Source organism: Thamnophis elegans, chromosome 4 (assembly GCF_009769535.1).
Source record: "Thamnophis elegans isolate rThaEle1 chromosome 4, rThaEle1.pri, whole genome shotgun sequence".
NCBI classification, from domain to species: Eukaryota; Metazoa; Chordata; class Lepidosauria; order Squamata; family Colubridae; genus Thamnophis; species Thamnophis elegans.
The window spans coordinates 98404882-98425849 of record NC_045544.1 but is presented as its reverse complement, the minus strand read 5'-3'; the positions used below and the strand labels follow the sequence as shown (position 1 = coordinate 98425849).

Below are 20968 nucleotides of genomic sequence, written 5' to 3'. Positions count from 1 at the left end.
ATAATTTTAAGAAACAACTGGAGCAAACCATGACCTCAGAACACACAAAAATGCTGACTACCATCAAGACCACATCTCTAAGACAGACTGAAAAATAGAAAAGGAAAGAAATACAATATAGACAATGCTAATCAGTTAGAATTTATTGCAGTCTTAGAAGAAGCAACATTTAAAACCACAGAGCTTGCCGAGACCCAACAAAATATAATTATACCACAGATCAAAACAACATAGAATAAGAACCAACTCAAAGCAGCTCTCAAAAATCTAAAGGAGAAACAAACCACCACCTTGCTCTCAGCAGACAAAGGTCAAACTACAGCTGTCATGGACAGAACATAATATATTCAAAAAGCCAAAGAATACTGAAGGACAAAAACCCCTACATTCTAGTAAATGCCAACCCAGTACAGATACTAGACAATCTCATCAAGTGAACCCATAACTAACCTTGAAAGGTCAAATCACAAAAGAAGAATAATGGCAAATGAAAAGCAGTGTAGCCATCCCCCAGTGCTTTTGTGGACATTCAAAAACATACAAGCCTGACATACCTTTACATCCAACTGTATCGTTACTATAAACCCCAACATACAACATAGAGCATACAGAAAAGCTTAGATAACTCACAGAGGGAAACAAATATTCTATTAGCTCTCCATTACAGTGCCTCCAGAAAAATCAGAGACTTAAAAATAGAAGAAGATGAAATTATGGTTTCATTCAATGTCATAGCCAAAGATTGAGAACTAGCAAAAGATCCAGGGCAGCATATCCAACACACCTGACCTAATCAAATAACACTAAAATCAAAATATCTAGTATCATGGAACTTAGCAACCTCTGCCACACTATATACTTTCAGTTTGATTGACAAATATAGCACGAAATCAGAGGAATACCCATGGGATTACTATTCTCAGAACTCATAGCAGATACCATAATATAGTGTCTAGAAACTATAGCACTCTCATGCATAAAACCAAAAGTATGGATCCAGTATATAAATGATATCTTTGTCATAATAAAAAAAGGAACAACTAGAGAAGATACATGAGACAATCAACAATAACTTCAAAGGAACACAATTCACAAAGAAGAAGTAAACACTATCTTTCCTGGATATCCTCATCTGCAGAGGAAACAATGCAAATTAGAAACTCAAGCCTATCAAAACGTAACCCACCCTAACAAAGAATCCCATTACCAAACTTGAAAACCCAAATTCCTGCAAGAGGTGCTGTTTAAGAACATTATTTAGTCAGTAGAGTAACCTGGAACACTAGAAAAAGGAATTAGACCACATATAAAACATATTTCTACAAAATGGGTACCTATACCACTTCATTAAAAAAAACATATCACCACTCAATCCACACATACATCCTTTGGGTGCCATACTTCAAAAATATCTCAGAAATTACTAATAAGATATTATAACCACATGGCACCACAGTAGCATGCAAATCTACCAAAGCCCACAGAAACATCTTAAGATCCAGTAACTAAGAAGAAAAAAGAAACAGAAGTCACATACAATATACAGTGGAAACTCATACAGCCAGAAGACATGATGAAAACTCCTTAATCTCACAACACAGGTACAGACTCAACTATAGTTTCAGATGTGAAACGGTGAGCATCCTAGATCAAGCTAAAGCCAAAAAATGCTAGGAAATTATTGGATGATTGGCATTCAGACAAATCACCCATCAATAGACAAATTGAGATAAACCACATTTATATACTATTCAAGAAACAAAACAAAAAGCTAAGAAGGAAATAAAAAGTCCCTAACACATCCTCTCCAGCAGCCACCAGCCAGATAAACAGGAATTACCACTAGAGAAACAATCAAGCAGAAAACAATACCCTAATCAAGGAGCCCTCAAGAAGAAAACCATGCCCCCACCAACACTGGCAAGCAAGCTACTGTACATAAACAGGGAGCAAATCCCACATCCACTAGCATTGGTGACATTCCCTAATTGAATCATGAAATGTCTGCAAGCAAATGACTAAGATCAGAGAGCACCAAGGACCCCATAGTTCAATCCTGATTTACAAATATTTCTTCTATTGGGATTGTTCATTCTGAAATGCAGTCTACAGGTAGTCCTCAACTTTTGACCACAATTGATCTCAGAATATATGTTGCTAAGTGAGAATTTTGTTAAGTGAGTTTTTGTCCCATTTTACGACTTTTCTTGTCACATTTGTTAAGCAAATCACTTCAGTTGTTAAATTAGTAGCACAGTTGTTAAGTGAATCTGAGGTTCCCATTGACTTTGCTTGTCAGAAGGTCGCAAAAAATGGTCACATGACCCTGGGATACTACAACCGTTATAAATATGAATCAGTTGTCAAGAATCCAAATGAAAATCATGTGCCCATAGGGATGCTGCTATGGTCATACGTGTGAAGAACGGTCATTTCATTTTTTTTCAGTGCCGTTGTAACTTTGAACAGTCACTAAATAAACTGTTGTAAGTTGAGAACTACCTGTATATGGTTTTCTTGCTGGACCATAAGAATTGAGCTTGTCTTTCTGATAACAACTCCAAAATGCCGTTACCCTCTTTTGTACTTGCCTCAATAGTTTATTAGGAGACTGTTACATTGTCAAGATTTGGTGCCATAAATTAAACTGCTGATGATTTTAAATAAAACATTTACCGATTAAGTGAGAACTTTTAAAAATATTGTCAGGGGCATTCAAAACTTCAGGATACTTGAGGGGTTTTCTATACTTTTCTATATTTTCTATAGAAAGTATCCAAATATGCTTTTTTTCTTTCCTTGAGGAATCATAACATTCTGAGTATTAAAAAAAATCTTGATGCACATTAAAATAATGTATGAATACAGTTGTGCCGCTAACCATCCCATTGCTAGCAGCGCGTTAGGAGACTTTGATAGCTTCAGCACAATGGGATAAGAAGAATACTATCGGGATATATCCTTTTTTTGTAAAAGGCTTTTAATTATAACATTTCTAAATGTGACTATTAAAAAAAACTGGAACTATTCAATTTAAAATTTAATTGCATGAGTGTGCAAACATGGCTAAAAATGCACACACCATACAAAAAAGACCATAATTGGTTGCCATGTACTATTGAGTGTTTATTTGTTGTTTAATACATGAATTGCAGAGTGGTTTGAAGCGCCTAACTGCTTTGTCTAAAAAGATGGCTCATTGGCTACTATTTCTAAAAAAATTATTAGCGGGGCATGTATTTGTCTAAAATTGAAGAGAGTCAGGGTGAGGAGTGATGAATTTCATAAAGGGCCTTTCTAATCTAATAATTTGTACTGAGAATGGAGGATAGAATTTACTGGTTCCCATGGATTATGATCCGGGTTGGGATTCAGCCAATTTGGACCGGTTCGGGTGAACCAGCAGTTCTGGCAATCAGTTGGCCCTGCCCATGCACACCTGCGCTAGTCTGTCCTATATTTCATTTGTTTGAAGCCCAGCTGATAGGCGCGGCTAGGCCTCAACTGTTTTACTCATGGGCTGTAGTAGAAGGTAAGTTTTAGAGCTGTTTTCAAATGCACTGCGTTTATGCGTGCAAGTGCAAAACACGCGCTAAGCGGACCGATTGTTACACCGGTTGAATCCCATCACTGATTATGATGTATATATAGATAAAATGTCTTTAAAAATCAGAATAGTATTTTTCTTTGGAAAACAATGTTCTTTCTACTAATTAAGGTATTTAAACCATTTGTTTCACGGAGGCTCTCTAGGTGGAAAAAGCGAACCTAGAGAGGTATTGCCCTTCCTGTGCCCTGTTCAGCTGTTGGAAAAGCTGCTGATGCCACTAAAAGCAGGCTGGGGAAGAGGCAGAGAGCTTTGCATTCCCTCTAGGCAGCCATTAGGATTTAAATCCAGGATTAAGAATTGAAGCTGTTGTTTTTAAAGTTGCTTTTTGAAAGCGTATCAGGGGTGATCTACACAGTGCACGATAGACAACAACAAGATGCACTGAACTGTAGCCCATGAGGTTTCCCCTAACTTGATGGACAAAAATGGTGCCGTTTCCCGAAATTCTTTATCATAGTATAGATTCTTGGAAAGCTTTCCTTACAGGTAATCTTCGGCTTACGATCATTCATTTAGTGACCTCTCGAGGTTACAATGGCACTGAAAAAAGTGACCTATGACTAGTTTGCATCCTTATCACTGTTGCAGCACCCCTCTCGTCACCTGATCAACCGGCACTTGCCAACTGGCATATATTTATGATCGTTGCATTGTCCCAGGATCCTGTGATCACCATTTGTGACCTCCCCGGTTGGCTTCTGGCAAGCAAAATCAATCAGGGAACCCAGATTCCCTTATCGAATGCATGATTTCACTTAACAGCTGCAGTGAACTCTCCTGCTTAGCAATATAAATGTTGGAGAGTACGGTGGCTCGTATGGTTACGATGCTGAGTTGACAAGCAGCAAGCCCATATTTGAGGCCCCAGGGCTGCCATAGGACACGGTGAGCTCCCATTCTTCACTCCCAACTCCTGCCAAGGACATGAAAGGAGCCCCCAACTGGTCGTCCCCCAGGCAACGGTGCTGTCACCCACCGGCTACTCCTTTCAACCTGGAAGTGCCTTAGTGCTTCCAACATGAGTGTGATGCAGTGTGATGGAAATATTGGACTCAGCTATGTAAGTTGAGGAGTATCTGTACTCTGACACCAGCTGATGGTAAAGTGAAGCCCGATGAGTTACTGTTCTAAAGTCCATTGTAATCTTCCCCAATTCAGCTCCTCCTAGTTGTCTGGGTACTAAGTCTAGGCCCTCGTATTGCCTAGAAATTAAAGAGGTTATTGTCCAATATACTTGGAGGGTGCTAAGTTGAGAAAGGCTGCTCTGCTGCCTTCCTGGAAGGTGTAAAATATCAGACACCAAATTGCTTTGGCTTAAAATGGAGTTTTTTTCTGTCAGAATAAGCCTTATTCTGAGCTTGGCACACATTGGGTGGTGGTAGAATGGAAACTAACTAAATCCAAAGATGAATCAGACTTGGAGTGGGGGGAGGATATTTGGGATTCCTCTCATTTTACATTACTTGACATTCCTTACTTTGGTGATATCTGTAGGACCCTCACTCTCTACAGCAGGTAGCACAATGCCTATCAGTTGGAGCACCACCACAAGCTGCATTGCATTACAGGCACTACATTTCAGAAGTGGTTTGACCAAGACTATGAGAGAGAGGGAGGGAGGGAGGGAGGGAAGGAGAGGAAGGGAGAGCGCGAGCATGTGTATCCCTCCTTCCTTCAGCCCAACACTCTCGCTGGCATCCCGGCCAGACGAGAGGGATTGCAGAGGGTCTCCTCGAGTCTAGGGCAGCGAGTCATTCGATGGGAAAGTTGCCTCTTGGAAGGAATGACCCAGCTTGGCTCCCGCTTCATCTCTCCTGCCTCGTCTCTCCTGCCTCTTCCCTTCTCCGTTCGGTCGTTGGGCGGCAGATCGAAAGCAGGAGCCAAGCTGGGTCATTCCTTCCAAGAGACAAGTTTCCCATCGAATGACTCGCTGCCCTAGACTCGAGGAGATCCTCTGCAGTCCCTCTTATCTGGCTGGGATGCCAGCGAGAGTGTTGGGCTGAAGGAAGGAGGGATACTCTCTCTCTTCCTCCCTCCCCCCTCTCTCTGAAGCAGAGAGAGAGAGAGAGAGAGAGAGAGAGAGAGAGAGGGAGGGAGGGAGGGAGGGAGGGAGGGAGGGAGAGAGAGAGAAAGAGCGAGCGAGAGAGAGAGAGAGAGAGAGAGAGAGAGAGAGAGAGAGAATACTGGCTCTATCCTTATTGTAAGGTTATGAGTCTGAAAGCACTTCTCATGTTCCCTTACCTTTGCTTTCCAGAGAAGGGGGGGGGCTCTTCCAAAATGCCTCCATGCCCCCATTCCTTCTTTGGGGTGAGATTCTTTGATTTTGATCATTGTCTAGGCTGCAGCTTTTCCTCATGTATTTTTTTTTTTACAGCCCATTGCACCAAACCATTTGGGGGAAGAGGAGGATGGGAGCCACAAGGGGATGTTTGTGGTCTCTATCTAGTTCCTCAGCCATACTCATCCCATGGCAGTAGTAAAATATAGCAGTAGACTTAGCAGTAGACTACTACTGCTCCCAATACTGAGGTGGCAAGATGTTGGGAGGAGCTGTGTAATACACAGTTGTGACCCCATTTCTCTGTTATTTTCTGCAGTTTCCAGGCAACCTAAGAAAGCTTAGTTTATGCTGAGAATGAGAAATGGTATTTAAACAATATAGGAAGATTGCACCTGCAAATATAATATTTTAATTGTGCAGACCAGCAGTGTTTAAATCAAAGAGCAGTCTAAGAAGACGCTATTATCTACAACATTGAATTTGAGATTTTAATTCAGAACAAATCAGCTAATCTCTGAAGTAACTGTTGTAGCTGTGTATTTCTTCTCTTCCGTTCCCCTCCCCTCCAATCCCATTAGAACAACTGAGGAAACAGCCAGTGTGATTGATATGTAGCCTCATATGGCTTGGATTCTCATTCTTTCAAACGAGCAATGGCTTTCTTGTGAAACTCAGGAGGCTCTCGTTTCGTTTTCATCTCTGGAGTCTAATTTTTCAGTCGTTAAATTCAGGTTTTTATGTGAGTTGCTTACAGCATTTTCATCCTAGAGTGCAACAATTTTTGTGTTTAATGCAGAAAACAAAGATATATACCTGGATGATTGTCTGGGTTTACTTAAGCTTGGAAAGGGGAATATTTTTGCCCTCTGGGCCTAGAAAATCAAACTTATCCAGATGTATCTAGACCCCAGGGATGGAAAGAAAACAAAACGAGAGCTTTCTGAGTTTCACAATTGATTTTCCAATGGAAGTAATTTAAAATCTATATGAAATGGTTTCTTAGCCTGGTCTACTTTATAGGGCTGAAATTCATTATTTTATGATGATCCTCAGGATTCTGTCTTATTGTGAAAGCTGAAACATATGCTCAAACTGCTAGAGGAGATTATTAGGGGCTTTGGAGAGAGGTGTCATCAGTGTGTTGATGACACCTAACTCAAACCTCAAGTAAGTGATCAGTACCCTTGAAGCATAAACTCAACAATAGGCTGAATGACGGAGATTGTACATCAAGAAAAAAATGTAAGAACCATTCAGCAACATTGCAATTGGCACATTTGTACCACTATGGTTAGTGCCAGTAGTGGGATTCAATTTTTTTTACTAACAGTTCTATGGGTGTGGCTTAGTGGGCATGGCATGGCTTGGTGGGCGTGGCAGGGGAAGGATATTGTAAAATCTCCATTAACCTCCCCACTCCAGGGGAAGGTTACTGCAAAATCCCTATTTCCTCACAATCAGCTGGGACTCTGGAGGCAGAGAATAGATGGAGGCGGGGACAGTAAGAGATGATATTTACTGGTTTTTTGAACTACTCAAAATTTCCGTCTCCAGAACTGGTCAGAACCTACTGAATACCACCTCTGGTTAGTGCCCCAACGTTGGGAAAGATTGAACAACTGTTTTCCACACTTGGTTACAATCCATCCCAACTGCTGCAGTGTGCATTATGTGTGATTGTGCTTGAAAAGTATCCAGAAATTGTAATTGGCCAGGCTGCTGACAAGTGTAAGGAGTAGGAACCATTAAAACATATTTTGACAGTTCAGTTGCCTTTCAGCCACAGTTTAAGAAACGGGTGTTGATCTAAACTCCAAACAGCTTAAGATCATCTGTCTTGCTATGAAACTATTTGGTTACTTGGCTGAGCAGGAAAGGTCTTCTTCATTCATAGATGCCTCGTTGCAGGAAACTTGACTATAGAGTATATGAGAAAAGGTTGCCTTCTGTGTAGCACACAACTATAATGTGTGCCCTATGGATATACATTTAGCTCTCACTTTTTCAGTAACGAGAAAATATTTCTTATACATTCATTATAAGTTTTTTTTTTTAATGTTGGTTTTTAAGTGGAATAAAGCCATTATGTTTCATATGCTTGTATTTTAAGCTTTTGAAATATTGAAATAAAGAGAAAGGGAGGGCATAAATTCAATAAAAAAAGGAAGGAAAGAAGGAATTCAGCTTTCTTGCAATGAGGGGAAATAGCAAAAGAAGATAGCAGAAGCCAAGTCTAGTCCAGGCTCATTTACCGGTTCCACAGCAAACAGTGCTTCCTGACATGAATAATTATAGAGGCCTTAGAACAAAAACAATTATTAATTCAATTTGTGGGAGATTATTTAGGTGTTATAACCAGCTGTTAAAAAGATGAGATAATAACACCCAGGAAATAAAGGAAGAACTTAAAAAAGGAGAGGGAGGCAGGAAATTAACATGCGCTACTTTGCTCAAAATGAGTATCTAATTCATGCTGAGAAACCTGACATTGCCCATGTTATGTAACAGGACTCATGCGAAAACACTGACGTTCCAAATACCAATTCACCTAATCAGATCAGATATGTAATGTTGCACACTGCAAGGCCTCATGGACATGTTTCTTGCCAGCCAGCATGTATCTATCATCGCTCTGAAAATAACCTGAAATATTTCTGGATAGCTCTGGATGATGCTTTTTAACATCTGTGGTGGTTTGTATTGAGGTTTTAGGTTTATAGCAAATCTGTCCTTTACCTCTAAAAGCTTTTTTTTTTAAATCACTCCTGGGAAGCATTGGCTTTCATTCTAACATAATTAGAATTATGTTATGAAAGCTATAAATACGTTGCTTTTGATTTTTGATTTGAAACATATTTGATCGGATCAGTGTTTGTAGTTAGATCTGTATTGTTTAACGTGTGTATATCAGCAGTGGGATTCACTTACTTTCCCTACTGGTTCGCAAATGTGAGCATTCTCTCTCTCTCTCTCTCTCTGTGCTCACACACACTATGTCTGCGCATGCGCAGGGCTTGGACATGATATTGGGGGTGTGTGTGGCCAGAACCTCCCGGAGCTGCCACTACTGGTTCGTCCGAACCAGAGAGAACCGGCTGAATACCACCTCTGGTGTATATTATATTGAAAATCAATTTGATGTAATGGTTAAGGCATCAGGCTAGAAATCAGAAGACCATGAATTCTATTTATTCCTGCTTTAGTCAGCAGGGTGACCTTGGGTTATATTGAGAAGCATTTAACTATGAGAAACCATGAAACTACCACAAATAAAAGACAGCAATCCTTTTCCTAACAGACATTTCAACAGATTGTAATCTTCGTGGGAAATTTCTCATAGGACAATCTTCTTCTGTAAGCACATTAAATATTTTGGCAAGGTATTAATTTCAGCCTTTCTATTGATGTTTGGCAAGGCCAAATTAATGGTTATATACAGTACTTATGCATTCACAGACTGGTCTTTTTGAATGGTTAGGTGTGACTTTACTATTATTAATGGAAGCTCCCAAAAAATTCTTTCATACAGCTAGACTGGTTGTCACCTTTCTGTTTTTTTCCTTTCTGTTCCAATGTTGCTGAAGCTGGTTAAAAATTGATGCTTCAGTATGTTGCATTTTCCCAGTCTCTTTTATTTTTCTTGCCGACAATCTGCTGTTTTTGCTGCCAAAGCTGATTCTCTGGTAGTGCTGCTCCCTGGAATTGTATGGGAGCACTTAGGAATGACCCAAGATGACTTTTGGACAGTTATGGACCTACCTGGGAATGGGAGTCCTGAAGATACCACTTCCCTCTGGGAGCAGTCAGAAAGTCATTGAACAAATCCATCTTCCTGTCAGCATTTTTGTTTTCTAAGCAGGCCTGGGTTTTAACTTTCACTTTTGAATTTATTGTTTTACTCTGCTTTTTATCTTTAAAAGTTGATCAGCTACTTGAATGCTAATTTATTTCAACCCTCTGTTGGACTTTAGCTGTTTTTTTTTTCCTTTTCCTTTTCCTTTGATTTATGTAGTTGTTTTGAATAACCCTCCTTCTTACATTTCATCCTTTTGGATGTTGAAGTGCCTTCATTTAATTTACATTATTATTATTATTGGACTCTCACTACAGGATTTTTGTATTTTTTGTATTTGCAAAACATTTATTTATTTTGTTTATTTCTTTTGTATTTTTATTTGGATCGAAGTGTCCCAAAAATATCTTACCTGTTTCCTTCTGCTTCACTGTTCTATGTTCGCTGATCAAGTTTCATAGAGTAACAAATGTATCAGGTTAGAGACTAACAAGGGTAGTTGAAATCTACGGAAAAAACTTTTTGGTAACATGCAACTTTTAGGTTTTTTTTAAAAAAAGTTTATGGGATTATAATGGCCATGGAAATTATGCAGAGGCATGTAGTTTTGGATAAGTTAGATTCACAAAAGGACTCTGATATGAAAGTTGCAGACCAAAAAGATATGTACTCCACAGCCAGAGAGCTAACTGAGCTGATCTTATGCGCCTCTTTGAAGTTCAAGCCTGCATTTCTTTACAATACTAAAAGTATGACTGAATGGGGAAGTGAGAAATTTTTCTTTCTTAAGAGGCTGAGGGCCCATATAGAATCACTTTTATATGGATTTTTTTTTTTGGAAGATTGAGACACCAAGTAGACTTAATTAATTATATTTACTTAGACCACAATTAATAATAGATGGTATTAAGAACATGGATATTTGATTATTTTTAACTTTTGGGGTGATTTAGGATAGATAAGATGTGATGGCAAATTTTCTATGAGTGGATTATAATAACAGTTCGTTAACAGAGAGTTTTGAAACCTTACCCTTGTCATTATTATTATTGTTGTTGTTGTTGTTGTTGTTCCTCTTAACTATTTTGTCATTAACATGCTATATATAAGGTAGGTCAATAATTTGCAAATAGTGTAAAAATTTTGGAGCCTGTTTCACAAGGGGGGAGAACCAATATAATAATGTATTAATCAGTATTCAATTAGGGATGATAACATGTGTATATGTATTTTATTTCTTTTCAGTACACTTTTTTCTCAATTGTTTTGTATTTTTTTGTTTTTAATTTTTTTAAATTTTGGGGGGAGATTTGTATTTTAACTTTCTTTTGAATAAAACAAAAACATAGAAAAAAAGAACGTTGCATTTTCCTTTTTAAGAACAAGTCCTTTATTACTGACAACCAAAACATGAAATGTCTATTTTTGCATAGTTGTCTGAGGAATGGACAAACTACTAAAATATTTCATGGGATTATGGTGGTTCAACCTTTTGGTTATAGATCACATCATGCTTATCTGTACTGTAATATTTTTAGTAACTGTTATCTAACTTATTCTGGCATGAATTCTACCAGGAATTTCATTAATCCAGATTGTGATCTTAATATTTTGATGGACAGTATTGCAGGAAATCGCATATATTTGGAGAATAAAATTAAGAGAAATAAGGAAGTCAATATTAAAAACTGAGAAACTTAGATAATATTTTACTGGATCTCGTTTTTTTTTTCCTCTCTGTCTCTGTCTCTCCCTTCACTCCCTCCTTCCCTCCCTCTCTTTCTCTTTCTCCCTCCCTCCCTCCCTCCCTCCCTGTGTGTGTGTGTGTGTGTGTTTTGTCATATTCTTAAGAGGATAAATAATCCATATTTATAATGACAGCCAGCAGGCTATTTTTTACTTTTATCAGTGCTAAATCTGGGGTGACAAATTGCTTTCTGAAGCTGGATTCTTCTTCTCTGCAGGTGTCAGGATAAAAATAAAAGTAATCACTTATCAAGGCTCCTAGATCTGTGACAAGTCTGTTAGAAGCTTATTGCTACCCAAACATAATGGGACCCTTCAGTTAGATTAATGCTCATTTTCTTCCTGAAATACAGTGCAGTCAACATAAAGAAAACCAAATATTCTTTACATTATTTTTTTGTAAAAGCTGTTTGCAAATAACAGCTTTCATTGATGTTGGTAGAGCACCTCCCTCTGGAAGTTAGGCTACGCCACTGATTGCTTTTATGAAGGAAAAACATTGTGGCCTTGCCATGTTGCTCCTCACTTCTTGGCAGTAATTCAAGCTGTGAGCCCAGCTGAATTGCTGTTTCTTGTTAATTTTTTCTAATGTATGTTTTATGGAATAGCTTACTTTTTATATCTATATTCACAAAACCTTTTTTATTTGCCGAAGTGGGGCAGAGAGAGAGAGAGAGATAATGTTTATAAAATCTAGAATCACTCTGAAGGTCTGAAGATGATTGTTAAAGCTGTGTGGTCATGGAATCAGAAAATTGAAACAAAACCCAAAACTAGGTGTAATGATGGACATCCAGTCCTCCAGGATGATGTTCTTAGAAGATAAACATGCTAATTGTTTTCTCTTGAATAACTCACTAATAGCTTTAGTAACTGCTCACATAATATCACTCCCTCAGTTACTGGAAAAATCTCCAGCCAGAACTTGGTTCAATGGTCCCTGTCTACATGCTTGCTATTTCCTGCATCTTATTAGGATTACTTTAATGGTTGCTTAATCAACCCGTCCAGCCAGGAAGGACTAATTTGTTCCCTTTCCTAGAAACAAGTAGTTTTCTTCCTTGCTTGTTGCAGAAGGGAGGGTTTTTTTTTAAGGTCAAAGAACACTATGAGATTCAGAAATTGACGGTAAGAAAAATTCTCTTTCCCTCCTTTTCAGAGAATGTATGTACATTGGCCCTAAAGGAAATCGCAGTCAGCAAAGGTCGAAATTTAAAGCAGACTTCAATCTGCAAAATATTAGGACATAAGTAATGGTAAATTATTTAAAATAACACACACCCTTTTGCCTGTCAAAGGAATCTATAATTTATTAAGTCATTGAGGAACAGAGTTTCACAACTTGTTGCCCTTCTTTAGTGGCAAAGTAACTAAGATATTTGATTTGTATAAAAGAATAGAATAAAAGAGAAGAGAAGAGAATTCTTTATTGGCCAAGTGTGATTGGACCCATAAGGAATTTGTCTTTGGTGCATATGCTCTCAGTGTGCATAAAAAGGGAAGATACATTCATCAAGAATAGAGAATCACAGAGAATAATAAAAAATAAAGAAAACATTAGAGAGGATTTCACTGAGGCAGCCATCGCCGCCGCCATCTTGCATCAATCCACTAACAATAATTCTTAGAAATGAAATGAAAATCAAAGGATCCATATTAAGAAATGTGCATCATCAAACATCGTTCTATCTTCAAGAGTTCTGAGTTCTATAGTTCTATAGTATAGCAGAGTTATCAAGGTATCAGGTATTCACATATCCCTCTCATTTCTGCTTGGAAGCAATCTTTGAAATAGTGTATCAGTCTTCCATATGCAAACAGAGATAGAAGAAAGGTTGATTGTGTAAGGCTGCGCAGCAGCTTTTTAATAGATTGACTTTTAAATACATCTTTTCTGGATCTTGATCTAACACCTCAGCCAGAAATTTGCTGTTAATTTACAAGATACGTAGCAATACACTATTGTAGGCCTTGTAGAAGCAGATAAAACTCTTCTCTCTTTCAGCACTGGCTTGCCAGACACACTTCTCTCTCATGTTTTCTGGCAAGCTATTTCTTCTGTTTATCTAGTTCAGCATTGTTGCATGTTAAGACTGTTAGTTCATTCAAATTAGTCTTCAGGTGAATATCTGTTGTTTTTCCTTTTTTTCCTTTTGGCTTAGTTTTTATCTTGATTATGCACAATGTGTATCAGAGGATGCTGCTCATAACAAAATTTAAGACCTATATATTTCTGCTTAGCTTATTTCTATAAACTTTGTAAGATTTTGGAGAAGCCTTGGCTTGTTTGCGTAATAGAAGCAATGAGACATTATTTATCACCTGGAATTTGCTACACACATATTTTATTGGAATAGTTTAGTCTAACTAGAATTAAGCTCAGGAAATGGGACATTTTGTTGAGGGTTTCCCCTTTCACACAGTGCTCCAGGCTATCAGCTGTGTGTAGTGTAAGCTCCGAACATTCTGGATATACATCTTGGCCTCAGGCAAGGGAGATTATGCTCACTGCATGGAGACCTCAAACAAGGTCTCAACAGCTCCCCTTTGAGGAGAGGAAAGATTTTATCATTTTAAAATCCAAGTGCCAATAAAGAGAAGGAGAGATGAGAGACATCTACAGAAAAGGACAAGTTTAGGACCAAGGCTGAAGAGAGCAGTTTCAGAAATTACTGTACTTGACTAAAATCCTCAGAGATCATCTGATTGAGTGATCTGGGAATAACTGAGATAAAGAGCATTACATTGGGAAGGATAAATATAAAGGTCTAGCTGGTAATATTTTATAACAGTAATTTTACTTTGGAATATATGCAATTATTTAAGCTTTATGATGTCTGATATATCTTGTCCTGGATAAGATATATGCAACCTGGTATCTCTTTGCAATGAAGTCGCTTTATATTATTAGGAGATATATCACCTTTATCTTATCTTCCCTTTTGCAGTTTTATGTGGGAGATTTCTTTAACATGCTAACTGGTTTTAATAGCACTTTACTTTTATCTCCTTGCCATAGAATGCTTTTTACCAGCGATAACTTAATGCTGAACAGGTATTTTTGCATCTTCTCCTTTCCTTTTTAAAAAAATATATAGTAATTTCAATTATCAGTTGTCAGATGGAGCTGCTTTAACACTGTAAAGACCAGGAGGTAGCACTGAAGAATTTAATTCATTTTTTATCACTCTTACTTCCTTTGTATTTGCCAGTAAGGCCACAGACTGTGGAATTCTTATCTGCCTCATATGCTGGGACTGGGGAGAGTATCCTAGGATTCTCCAGGAGGTTAAGTGGAAGCAGCAATATCTCGTGTGTGTGTGTGTGTGTGTGTATGAGAGAGAGGGGGGGAGGGGAGGAGGGAGAGGAGGGTTGCTCCCAGTTCAATCGAACTGGTAGTGGTATTTGACCTAGATCACAGAACCGGCAGAGACCCAGGCTGGCCACGCCCCTGAACCGGTTCCCCGGTCACCGCTGCCATTGCCGGCATGTTGTTTAGTAGTGCAGGCACATACACAGTTCACTGTAAATTATTATGTGCATCTGCAAAGAACAATTTACATTGAACTGCATATGCACGCATAGCATGCGTCTGGCACGTGCATGAAGTGAACCAGTAGTAAAATCGGGAGCAACCCACCTCTGGTGGGCCCGTGTCCTTGGTGTTTTCTGTACTTGGTTGTTTTCTTGCAGACATTTCATTACCCAAACTAGGTAACATCATCAGTGACTAGAAAACAACCAACCTCAAAGAGCACCGAGGACTCTCATTTCAACCCTGAGCTGCAGATATTTTCCTTTATTGGCAGCAATATCTGTCAAGTGGCTTCATCAGAGCAAGATTGTTATTGTTGTTAGTTATGAAGTCGTGTCCGACCCATCACGATTCCATGAACACTGTTCCTCCAGGCCTTCCTGTCCTCTACCGTCCTCCAGAGTCCATTTAAGCTCACACCTACTGCTTCGGTGACTCCATCCAGCTACCTCCTTCTCTGTCGTCCCCTTCTTCTTTTGCCCTCAATCTTTCCCAGCATTTAAGCTCTTCTCCACTGAGAAGAGGGTAGGGTGTGTAAACCCAGGAGATTGTGGGGAGAGAAGGGTTGAGATCTCTAGCTTTTCTGCCATATACAGTCCTCGATTTACAACAACAAGTGAGTCCCGAATTTATGTTGCTAAGTGAAAACTTTTTGAGCTTTGCCTCATTTTATGACTTTTGTGCCACATTTGTTAAATGAATCACTGCAGTTGTTAAATTGCTAACACCATTGTTAGGTAAATCTGGCTTTCCCTGTTGACTTTGCTCTTCAGCAGGTCACAAAAGGGGATCACATGATCCCAGGACACTGAAGCCATCATAAATATATGTGAACCAGTTGTCAGGCATCTGAATTTTTATCATGCAACCATGTTGTAAGTCACTTTTTTCAGTGCTGTTGTAACTTTAAACCAGTGGTAGTCAACCTGGTCCCTACCGCCCACTAGTGGATGTTCCAGCTTTCATGGTGGGCGGTAGGGGTTGCTGTAACTCTGCTTTATAAATTTTATAAAGTAAAGTTACTTCCCTACTTTATAAATCACCATTATGGTGGAATTGGTGGGCAGTTAGAAAATTTTATTACTAACAGAGATACAAAAGTGGGCGGTAGGTATAAAAAGGTTGACTACCCCTGCTTTAAACGGTCATTTAAATGAACTGTTATAATTCGAGGATCACCTGTAATAGTTGCCCAGATTTTTTCAAACTGGACTTCATCATTTTACATGAAGTATACATACGAATTTTATATTCGTATGTATATTTCTACATCAGTAGTGGGATTCAAATTTTTTTTACTACCAGTTCTATGGGTGTGGCTTGGTAGGCATGGCGTGGCTTGGTCGTGTATGGTTTGGTGGGCGTGGCAGGAGAAGGATATTGTAAAATCTCCATTCCCTCCCCTACTCCAGGGGAAGGTTACTGCAAAATCCCAATTTCCTCCCGATCAGCTGGGACTCAGGAGGCAGAGGATAGATGGGGGCGGGGCCAGTCAGAGCTGGTATTTACTGGTTCTCTTAACTACTCAAAATTTCCACTACCGGTTCTCCAGAACTGTTCAGAACCTGCTGAATACCACCTCTGTTCTACATGTAAGGAACCTTCAGATTTTCAGAGTCCAAATGCACATCTGGCATTTCCTTAAAAGTTTACTAGATACCAGATGGATATCTATCCATACATAGCAATTTAATTATACCAAAACTACTGTACTGTAATGCAACCACCACCCCATACCGATTTCACTATAGGGAGAGGCGTGCTTTGCTATGTCATGTGCTCTACATTGAGGACCTAAACCTGTGCAGGCAGTTTCCCATCTTTGTGCTGAGTTAGTACTCTCCATGTGCTGTGCGGTGTGCTTTTTTTGAATATGTTGCTCTAATTCAAAGTGAGCCAAAGCAGCACTATGATTTTTTGGCAGTCAAAAAAAATATGCCTGGGAGGTGTTAAGGAGAGGATGACATCTCCTTGACAGAGGATCGCATGGAGTATATCTGGATGGTTGCCCAGAATACTTGAGGTGAAAAATTTTCTTTTAAACATTAGGTTAAAACTGTTCCATGTGTTAAAAAGCCACAAACAAACAAAGACAGTGGGTTGGGCTAATTACAATCTTGGATGGCCTTTTAAAAAAAGTATTTTATATTCACTAGCATTCTTTTTTTCTTTTCTTCTGTGATGCTTCCAGCTTTGAAATATAATATATTTTGGGTACTGGTTTTGATCTCGCTCAGTAAATTAATATTTTGAAACTGATCAAAAAGGTGTCATCAGTATAGCTCTCAGAGTCTTAGTGAACACGTGCAAGAGTTATTAAAACCATCTGGAAACCTTGGGGTGGTTAATCCTTTTCTTTCTCTGAGGTGGGCTAATCCTGGTTAATGCTGCTGAATTGAGCCTCTCATCAAATAATATCTGTGTCTGGATCAAGTTTATTTCTATGTAATTTAATGAAGTAAGGTTAACAAGTGATGGGGCCTCACTACTTTTGCCTAACTTAATAATTGGTCGGAAAGGTAACTTTTCTGCAGTATAGTATGGAAAAGTTTTTTCTGGATCTATTGAAAAGGAGATCGTGAAATGGTTTCTTGCGCTGTGGTGGCGAAGTAGTTAGGGTGCAGTACTACAGGCTACTTCTGCTGACTACTAATTGCCAGCAGTTTGGCAGTCCAAGTCCATCTGATCAAGGTTGACCAGTAGCCTCCCACTGTCTAGTGCGATACCACAGAGTTGGCCTCCTCAGGGTGCCGTCGGCCAGACAGTGTCGGCTAGTGACCCCCAGGGGGAGCGCCTTCTCTGTGGGAGCACCTTTCCTCTGGAATGAGCTTCCCCTGGAGCTTTGCATAATCCCTGACCTCTGGTCCTTTTGACACGCCCTAAAAAGTTGGCTTTTCCAGCAAGCCGGCCTGGCCTGAACAGAATAAAATAAACGATTAATTTATTTGTTAATTTTAATCTAATTTTTAAATTTTTATTGTTAATATTAATTGGGTTTGTTTTTGGATACTTTATTTAATTTCCTTTTTAACACTTGTAATATGTGTTTTTTTATGTTGTATGCCGCCCTGAGTCCTTTGGGAGAAGGGCGGCATATAAATCCAATAAACAAACAAACAAACTCAGCCTTCCATCCTTCTGAGGTCAGTAAAATGAGGACCCAAATTGTTGGGGGCAATAGGCTGACTCTGTTAACCACTTAGAGAGGGCTGTAAAGCACTGTGAAGCGGTATATACCGTATTTTCCAGAGTATAAGACGCACTGGAGTATAAGACGCACCAAGGTTTTGAAGAGGCAAATTAAAAAATTTCACGAAAACGGGCCCATTCCCCCCCCCCCAAAATGGCATGAATAGCCTTTAGGGGTCTTGCAGAATGCTCGGAGGGGGGGAATGAGCAAAAAGCGGCCTGTTTTTCGTGAAAATCGGCCAGTTTTTCCCCCCCAAAAAGGCATGAATAGCCTTTAGGGGTCTTGCAGAGGGTTCCTGGGGGGGGGGAGCAAAAAACAACCCGTTTTTCTTGAAAGTTGGCCTGTTTTTCATTTTTAAAAAACGGCATGGTTAGCCTTTAGGAAGCTTATAGAGTGCTCCTGGGGGGGGGCAAAATTGAGCAAAAAATGGCCCATTTTTTGCTCATTTCTGCCCTCCCCAGCCCCCAGGCGCTCTCTAAAAGCTTCCCACAAGCTATGCACGGCCATTTTGATGAAGGGGCGGAGTTTTGGGAGGCAAAAAACGCTGTATTCAGTGTAAAAGACCCACCCAGATTTTCAGCCCCTGTTTTGAGAGGAAAGGGTGCATCTTATACTCCAAAAATACAGCAAGTCTAAATGCTATTGCTATTCTTGAGAACATCTTGCCAGCCAGAGTAGTAGGGTAGTATATAAGTACCAGTCAAACTTTCTTTTCTTTCTCATGATCCCCTCTAAATTCCAGATTAAGCCCATAGAACATCATGAGACATGAATAAATGAATACTGTACTACAGATTCCATCATTACTAATTGTTGTTCATTCTGGTGGGGGAATGATAGAAGTTGGAGTCCAGCAACTTGTAGAGAGCCACACATTCTCTATCCTTTTTTACGAGTTAGTCCTAAGCATAAGACAAGCATCTTGCCTTTGTTTCTGTCTATTATTATCAGAATGCACATGGCAATAGAGAATGTGGAGGATTGGGAACCAATGATTATAGAGAAAGGTCACATAATTAATAATATTAATAGGGGAAGCAGGTGAAAGCAGTCTAGAAGGACTAGGGGTGACATGATACCGGTAGCAGTATTCTAATATTTGAGAGGTTGCTACAAAGAGGAGGGGAGTCAACTGTAGGTAGGACAAGAAATAATGGATGGAAACTAATCAAGGAGAGAAGCAACATGGAACTAAGGAGAAACTTCCTAACAGTGAGAATAATAACCAGTAGAACAGCTTGCCGTCAAATACAATACAATAGCAGCGTTGAAAGGGACCTTGGAGGTCTTCTAGTCCAACCCCCTGCATAGGCAGGAAACCCTATACTGTTTCAGACAAGTGGCTATTCAACATCTTCACCGATGTTCATCACTGGAGATTTTTAAAAAGAGATTGGACAGTCACTTGTCTGATATGGTATAGGGTTTCCTGCTTGAGCAGGAGGTTGGACTAGAAGACCTCCAAGGTCCCTTCCAGCTCTATTCTGATGATTTATTTAGCATTAATTTTCACTAATGATCATCACTAGTGATCATTAACATTAATGGAAAGTAGGTGACAGCAATTACCAACCCAAATAATGTAAAACAAATATAGTCTCTATTCATAAAGCAGTCTTAATAATGTAAACATTATGGCAATAGAAGGTTAATTAACTCCTACAGTGGAATAAAGGGTCATTAATTTGGTTCAGGTCGCTTATGATAGAATCAGATTTCTTGATTAGTTGTGATTCAGTGGTTTAGTTGTGGAGCCAGTTTTTCATTTTTTTAAATCTTCCAAATATCACTTTAATGGCAGTACCAGTTTTCTTGGAAAGTTCAAATATTTTCCCACTTTATTTGGAATGTTGCCATTTCTGCTGTTGGATCTGTATGTGTCTATTTTTTTGTCTAAATAATAATAATTTGATAGTAAAAGCAGAATGCAGTTGAGGGCATGTTGCACTGGAGGATTAACTATTAACATAACTTTGATATTGGTGCTGATGTTATTACATCTTGTAGTGCTGCCAGAGAAATTTTATAGAATGTATAAAAGCACTCCAAATGTATTTTGGAAATGTAAACAACATGAAAGGACATTTTATCATTCTTGGTGGACATTAAAATAGCTGAAAAATGTTGAATTCAAATACATACTTTGATGCAGACAGTGATAAGACCAATATTCAATTGAAGCTGGAACTTTTCTTTTTAGGATTAATGGATAAACAGTTAGAAAAAAGCCATGGAAGATTATTTCAGTATATGATTACCGTGGCGAGATTACTATATGCACAGAGATGGAAAGGTTGGACACTACCCAAAACAGAGGAATGGTTGGTTAAGTTAATAGATATTGCTGAAATGGATAAATTGACTACTTTGATTAGAGAAAAGCTATTATCTAAATTTCTTGGTGACTGGTGGCCTTTTTGTGTAAAAATGAAAAAAAAATGAATTTGTGATCTATGCTTTGATAATTAAACACAATAGGTTATGATGAGAAAAGCAGTATGATGGAACTTTAGAAACAGAGATTAAATATATATTTGTAATTTTAACTGCTGTGAAGAATTTCAGAAGCCATTTCTTTATATCTTTTTTGTTTTCTCTTTTCCTTCAACGTTTTTCTTTTCTTTTCTTCCACTTTTTGCTTTTTCTTTGATTTCTTTTTCTTTTCTTCTTCCTTACCTTATATCAGTTTGTGTTAATCTTGTTTAAAGGTTGTAATAAAAATCATATATATATATATGTATGTATGTATGTATGTATGTATGTATGTATGTATGTATGTATGTATATATATATATATATATACATATGTTGTA

The 20968-nt window shown here is 38.7% G+C and overlaps 1 protein-coding gene across 3 annotated transcripts in view; it reads left to right on the top strand.

Annotated features, from left to right (window-relative positions):
* Positions 1-20968, top strand: part of LOC116507145 (phosphofurin acidic cluster sorting protein 2-like) — a 171859-nt gene that overhangs the window by 115245 nt on the left and 35646 nt on the right. The window lies entirely within an intron of this gene.